We start from the raw sequence: 8,076 nt of genomic DNA, 5'->3' as shown, positions 1-8,076 counted from the left end.
CATTTATAAGGCAAGAAATCCCACTTATTAAACCTGACAGGGCACACCTGTGAAGTGAAAACCATTTCAGGGGACTACCTCTTGAAGCTCATCAAGAGAATGCCAAGAGTGTGCAAAGCAGTAATCAAAGCAAAAGGTGGCTACTTTGAAGAACCTAGAATATGACATATTTTCAGTTGTCTCACACTTGTTTGTTATGTATATAATTCCACATGTGTTAATTCATAGTTTTGATGCCTTCAGTGTGAATCTACAATTTTCATAGTCATGAAAATAAAGAAAACTCTTTGAATGAGAAGGTGTGTCCAAACTTTTAGTCTGTACTGTATATATATATATACTCATAGTGAGGTAGAGATGTATGATGTAAATGGCTAAGGGTACTTTCCCACTTACGTTGCTGGAATCTGGCAGGCAGTTCCGTCACCGGACCTGCCTACAGGATCCGGCAATCTGTATGCAAACGGATCCCATTTGTAGACTGATATGGATGCGGATCCGTCTCACAAATGCATTGCAATACCGGATCCGTCTCTCTCCGGTGTCATCAGAATGCATTAGGATAAAACTGATCCGTTTTTTTCTGGTATTGACCCCCGAGGACGGAACTCAATACCGGAAAACTTTAACGCAAGTGTGAAAGTACCCTAATGTGCTACATGTCACACCAGGTACTAAGTAATCATTTGTAAAGGGATGAAATACTTATTTGCAAAACTGTATACATACATTACAGAGCATTAGCGAGAGATACAAAAGTAATGTACCCATTGTACCTGGGAATGTTCGGTCTCGGATCTCTCTGATCCGTTCTGGATTCCTCCGCTTTAAATCAGATTTTTTTTTTATAAGGGCCATTCTGTGGTGCTTAACTTTGAACTTCCGCAACAGCTCGTCGCCTAGTTCACGGACTATCCTCTGTTTTTCAGCATGGGCCCGGGTCAGAGGATATCCCCGCCCCAACATGCGCTGCAACATAAAGATGCAAGCATATAATCCCAATTTTTTAAAATACTAGTATTGAAAATAATGTCCTCAACAAAACAGCAAAAAGTATTTAAGTCGTTGAAGGGGAAATATTAGATTTACTGTTACGGTAAGATGATCGGATTGTATTGCGATTGTATGTGTGTGGGGTCTGAGTGAGCAATCAGATATTGTCCAGCTGAGCAGAGATGTAACTGTCTAGTGAAGGGACGGTACAGTATGAGGTGTAAAGCTGGTTCGCCTCCCTGTGATGCACCCTGGGTAACTCTAACTCTAAATGAACCAGCATATACTGGCGGTCTGACAAATAAAGCTTCTCCTGACTCCTAACCAACAGGACACAAACTATAATCTATAGACTGTATATGTAGGCGTGTAGTATATAGTGTGTATCAGGAAAATGGATGTGCAATGTGCATGTGAGAGATATTTCTCTGCTATCCATAAATACATGTTACAGACATAGTGCTGTGATGTTACAACAATAGGTAGTGCACCAATCACTAATATCTACTGATACCTTATAAAATGTGAAGTTGAGTGTACTGCGAAAAAAATAAAAAATAAAAAAATAAATACGCATCATTAGGGATATTCACAATGGCGCATTTTTTTTAAACACTCTATCCGCATGTGAAATGTAATCAAATACACTGATTTAATGTTAAATTACTTAGTGATCAGGAGTTCTTCCTCAACGTCACGAAAATTGCTGCCAACCATCTTTTCTGATCGCATCCAACTTCGGGTCGGTGGAAACCAGTTGCTGTAGTAGGCCAGGCCTATTTTGCGCATACGCGGAAATTACATTGCCGATATTTTGCAAAGAAAAAATAATTAATGGAGATCGCAAATTCGCATAATACATCTGGTATGTCACTGTCCATGTTGTGGGACTATTTGTGCACTTCTAGTAATTATTTGGTGGCTGCAAATATGACCTGAAGGTTTTTCAGGTACACCTGCCATTCAACCCTATGGGGCCCGCCGCGAACACACGGTTCACGAACATTTGAGCGCAAACGCGCATTCGCGTTCGTGAACCGTCCCTGCCAATGTTCGTCCATCACTGGTCACATTGTACTACAGCCATTTACAGGATGTATTAATAGAAAATATACCTCCATCCTACTAGCCATGCTGCGGTGAATTTTGATTGTTGTTTTTTTTTATTAGTGGGGGAAGTTTTAATAGGAAAAAAATATGTCTTAATTGCCGTTCAGCGGCGAAGTTACATTGTACTACAAACATTTACGGGGTCTATTAATAGGAAATATAAGTACGTCTTATTAGCTGTTGTGCAGTGAATTTTGATTGTTATATTTTTTGGGGGTGTTTATTATTAGGAAAAAATAATGCCTGCCGTTCTGCGGTGAAGTTACATTGTACTACAGCCTTTTTTGAGGTGTATTTTAATTTTAATTTAATTATTTTATTATACAGTATATCAGACACACAGGTGACAGGCCCTTCAAAGGGAATGGGCAGTGGCCAAAATGTTTCTGTCGCAGGCAGAAGTAGCAGCAGCAGCAGAACGGGGGTGGCAGCAGGAGTCGCAGCAAAAGGCCTCAGCTCCCAGTGTCATCTAGCGGTCATTTCTTCACCAGCAACCCAGCGGTGCTTGAATGGTTGACTCTGTCTTCGACTTTGTCACAAGTGACATCAGACACCCCCAGTCAAGAGTCGTGAGTTTCTCTGACACAACGCTTAGTTGGAATGGCCCGGGAGCCACCGGTGTGTGCCCCCACCTGTCCTAAACCTATCTCTGTAATTTTCAGTTCCCTCAGCTGGAGAAGTATTATATGCTGTAGGCTCGGCTCCACTTTTCAGCGAGAACGAGCTACTAGAGAACAGTCAACAGCTACTGCCCAGCCAAGATCTGGAGGAGATATCTGCTGCTTCGTTAGGTGGGCAAGTAGTGATTATAAGAGTCGAATGGCAGTAGGTGTTGTGAGCAGTCAGGCTTCTGGCCCTGAGACAATTGAGGGTGACATCAGTGACGTGCAGACAGTAGCGGATGATGATGATGTAGCCGATCGCACTTTGGAGCTGGGTGATAAAAGGGGCTTCCTCATCATCAGGAGAAGAGGGTGGCAGCTTGCGCGTGAGGCAGAGGCTGAGTCAGCAAGGTGGTAACATGGCCGTGATTCAGCATGTTGGCAGCAGTGAGAGGTTGGCAGCCTACCTGCCTGGAAAATAGCATGCAGGGGTTCACAGAGGCAGCGGTAGCAGGCATTCAGTGTGGAGTGTTGGGAGGGGGGGAAATGCCATACTTGGCACTGTGTCAATTTTTTGTTAAGCTGCCGGAGGAGGTGAACATGGCCATTTGCCAATTTTATGCAGTCAAGGCTCCACCACCTCAGCCAAAGGGAGACGTCTGTCCTTCCCATCATCTACTGGTCCTGATGCTTCTGCTCCTCATCCTCCTCCTCCTCCTCAGTCATTTCGTCAGCAATCGATCACAGAAGCGATTTCCAAGAGACAACAGTATGCGTGCACTCATCCAAAGGCTCAGAAGCTGAACATGCTCCTGGCCCAGTTGCTCTTGCTGCAGTCCCTCCCTTTCCAAGTGGTGGACTCTGCACCTTTCAGAGAACTGATGGCTTGTGCGGAGCCGAGGTGGAGAGTCCCAAGCCGTCATTTCTTTGCCAAAAAGGCAGTACCAGCCCTGAACACACATGTAGAACAGAAGGTGGGCCAGTCCTTGAGCATGTTGGTGTCTGCCAGAGTGAACTGCAGTGCCGACGTGTGGAGCTGTACTATGGTCAAGGGCAATATATGTCCTTTACGGCCTACTGGGTAAAAGTGGTTCCTGCCCAGCTACACCAGCAACTTGGCCAGGTGACGCCGCTTCCACCTTCACGATCTTACGTCATTGATCCTGAGACAATGTTCGCCTCTGCCTCCTCATCCTCCACCACAGGGACAATTCACAGTGCTCCTCCAGCATACCACATGTGCAGGGCATGGCGGTGCCACGCTGTTCTGCACCTTGTTTGCCTGGGCGATTGGAGTCTCACAGGGGAGGAACTGCTCCGTGTCCTTTATCAAGAAATTGAATCCTGGCTTTCACCTCGACAACTCAAAATTGGAACCATGGTGACAGACAATGGATCCTGAAGTCTTCACACCATATGCAAGACATCCTGAAAATAGCCAGGAAACCTTGCATGCACTTCAGCCAGTCGTACATTGCAAAGCACACCCTCCTTGAACTGCAGCGCCAGAACGACGCCCCCCCAATATAGGCTGATTGTGATGGACAAACATCGGCCGGGACGGTTCGCGAACTTGATCAAAATTTTCGCAAACCGTAAGTTCACGGCGGGCCCCATTCACTTTAATGGCAGGTCAACCTGAAAAACCTTCAGCTCATATTTGCAGCCACCAAATAGTTAGTAGAAATGCACAAATAGTCCCACAACATGGACAGTGACATACTAGAGGGGGATCAATGACAAAAATTACAACAAAAAATATGTGTCTTAATCAGGGGGCATTTTTATGCGTCTTAAAGGGAAATTCTCTGAAATTTGCCCTGTCGGAGCCTAGAATTTTTTTTATTTTAGGCCACAGTAGTGCGGGCCTTAAAAATTAGGCATTCACCTGACATAAAAGAAATTCAGATTATGTGGCTCGAGGTACATTATGCGGTCAATAGATAAAAATTTTACTGTTGGTCACTGTACTACAGGCTCCAAACATTAGGCATTCACCGGACAGAAGAGATTATGTGGCCGGAGGTATATTACATGGTCAATGAATATCAATTTTACTGCAGGCCAGTACAAATACAGGTCAAATACATGTTTAAAAGAACAAAAATTATAAAATTGGATTAAAAACATAGCTAACAAAATCCCCCCTCTTTAAAAAAAATTAAAATGATAATAGTTGAAATTCGATAACACGTGGTTGTCACTGGTGTTGAATTCCTCCGAGGCCCTAACAATTATTTATTCACCGTACAGAAAACAAGTATGTATGTGGCTGGAGGTAGATTACACGGTCATTGGATATCAATTTTACAGAAGGACAGTGGACTACAGTCCCCAAAAACTATGCATTCAGCGTACAGAAAAGAACAAGTATGTATGTGGCTGGAGGTGGATTACACGGTCATTGAATATCAATTTTACTGCAGGCCAGTGTATTACAGGCCCCAAAATGCATTCACCGTACAGAAAATATCAAGCGATTATGTGGCTGGAGGTCTATTAGACGGTCAATGGATATTAATTTAACTGAAGGCCAGTAAAATTACAGGTCAAAATACAGGTTAAAATAACAGGTAAAAATACAAGTCAAATACATATGTATAAAAGAACAAAAAATATTAAATTGGATTAAAAACATGGCTAATGAAATCCCCCCTCTTGAAAAAAACCCTAATGATAATAGTTGAAACACGTGGTCGTCACAAGTGTTGAATTCCTCCGAGGCCCAAAATATTAGGCAGTCAACGGACAGAAAAGGCCTTTTATGCCGTTGTATTTATCTAAGACAGGGACCATTATTTGTTCTGGGTGGTGGCGGATATGTGTGGGCTGTCATGAGGAAATTCAATTAAATGTGGTCGACTCGTCACATGTGTTGAATTCCTCCGAGATCCATGTGTAACCGATCTCCTGGCACCCCGACCGGGTACCTCCGTCGATGGATTCTCCTAGCGCTTCTCGAGGACTCCAAAGCACTCCACTTGACACCATAACCGCCACAGACCCCACGAACCGCCGAAGCTTGGTTGAGGTCTCGCCGTCTCCTACCCATCCTGGACCTATGACAAGGCTCCAGTGTGTGAACCTCTCCTAAATCCAGAGAGCAGAAACAGTTCTTACAAGAGCTAGTAGTTATAGCCAGGGGAGTATAGCAAATCTTCAGCGTATAGCAATCCCCAGTGTCGATCAGTTACCCAAACACCAGCCTCAACATGATGAAGGGTAAAACAGGAACTCTTTATTGAACACACAAGCATTGACTTATACACATTTTCCAACAAGGTTACCACCCACAGGGTTTAGTAAAAACAACCAATAAACACGTACAATACAGTAAAACACTCCCACAAAAAATCCTCCCCTCTGCCTGTGATACAATTACCTTACACAGGTTAATGTAATCATCACAGGCAGGAGAATACACAATGTCTTCTGTCCTGGAGACAACCGAGGAGTAATTCAATTATCTCACAGGACAAAGGGAAATCGCCAATACACACGTGGAGACAATAGGACAGACATCACTACTCAAATATACAATGTCCCACCCTTTACAGTACACATAGACATTTAACATATCCCAAAATGGCACGAATTAGACCAGGGGTTTTAAAAGTTTAGCATGGGCTGATGAGAGGGCCCATAATCCTGGGGCAAGAGGCTGGCAAACAGGCCCCTCCAAAACCCAGTGGCGAGGTTGGTTTCACCACACCATGTCTCATTCATTTTTAGAAATGTGAGGTAGTCCACACTGTTGTGAGCTAGGCGAGTGCGCTTATCGGTCACGATCCCCCTTGCTGCGCTGAACATCCTTTCGGACAGGACACTTGACGAGGGGCAAGCCAAGAGTTCCATGGCAAATTGTGCCAGCTCTGGCCACAGGTTAAGCCTGCACGTCCAGTAGTCCAGGGGTTCCTCGCTTCTCAGAGCGTCCTCATCAGCCGTTAACCAGATGTAGTCAGACACCTGTCGGTCTAGGCATTCCCTGAGGCTGGATCCGGAGGGCAGCTGTCTATGGGTTGGCTGCAAGAATGATCTCATATCCGAAGTGACCAATACAAAAAAGCCGCAAATTTTCTAAAGGCTTCCAAGTCCACCAGTTCATATGGCAGTAGTTGGAGGGCTAGCAGTTTCAACAAGACAGTGGTCAGCCGTTGGGCAAGAGGGTTATCCAGTGTCCTCTTTTTACGCTCAAACATTTGGGCCTCGGAAGCCTGCCTTTTGCCAGATGAGCACAATGACGGCATGGTTGAAGGTGGAGTGGAGGACAAATTGGAGGTGAGAGGAGAAGGAGAAAAGGCAGGACGTGGAGCACCAGGAGTGTGGCTTTGTGGGTTCTGACGGTGTTGCTCCCACTGGGCTTGGTGATGGGAGGCCAGGTGCCTTCTTAAGGCGGTCGCCCCTAGGTGAGTGTTGGGCTTACCGCGACTTATGCTTTGACAGCACAGTCTGCAGATGGCAACACTATTGTGATCAGCTGACACGTTTAAAAATGCCCACACTGCGGAGCCATGTGCCGGGGTCCTGGGAGCGCCAAATGTGACCGTGCATTGTGGATGGCTTGTTCCAAATACATTAGGAGTCTGCTTTTTGCCTTCTGTGCATTGTAAGTTCTGCCTGCTTCTCCTCCTTATCTGCTGCTCCATCTCTTCCTTTGAACTCCCCTCCTCTTCCTCTCTTGTGGGCACCCACGTGACGTCCATCGACACGTCATCATCGTCACCTTCACCACCACTGACATTGAGAGATCTCGGAGTAGGCAGCAACAGCGGGGACCACCCTCCTTGGGCTGATCTGGGTACTGTCGTCAGGCTGCTGGGTTGCGACCGTTGATATCTCCTCTTCCTGATCCGATGCCAAGAATAAGGGTAAGGGCTTGGAATGGACGGGAAAATTATTCCTCTGACTCGAGCGGAGGGGATATGGTTGTGGTGTCCTTGGGTGGTGCACACAGCAGAAAGTGAAGAGGGTGCAGATAGAGAGGACGAGGAGGGTGCAGGAGCAGAAGGCTGAGTGAGCCACCCAACCAAGTCTGGTGCGTCATTTGATGTAAATCGCACGCACCTTCTGCAACTTCCCACTTAGGCTCCCTCCTGGTGCACCTGCCTGACCCCTAACACCCTGCGAAATGGCCTGCCTTTTCCTCTGCCTGTCATTTTCAAAATGCCCCTGTGACCAAAGTCCCTATAGAAGAGCAGTATTTGTGGAAGAAGGTATATCACACCCCTGCCTCAATCAGTTTTTCGGGGGGCAACTGGCATATCACACCAGTAGAAATTATTTGTTCCAATAGCGTTTGTCACTCTCTGTAGCTGAGGTAACGCAGAAAAACCGCAAACAAATTGTCACAAAGACGGGGGGGTGCACCATT

This window comes from Bufo bufo, chromosome 2 (assembly GCF_905171765.1).
Source record: "Bufo bufo chromosome 2, aBufBuf1.1, whole genome shotgun sequence".
NCBI lineage: Eukaryota > Metazoa > Chordata > Amphibia > Anura > Bufonidae > Bufo > Bufo bufo.
Note: the sequence above shows the minus strand (reverse complement) of the source record.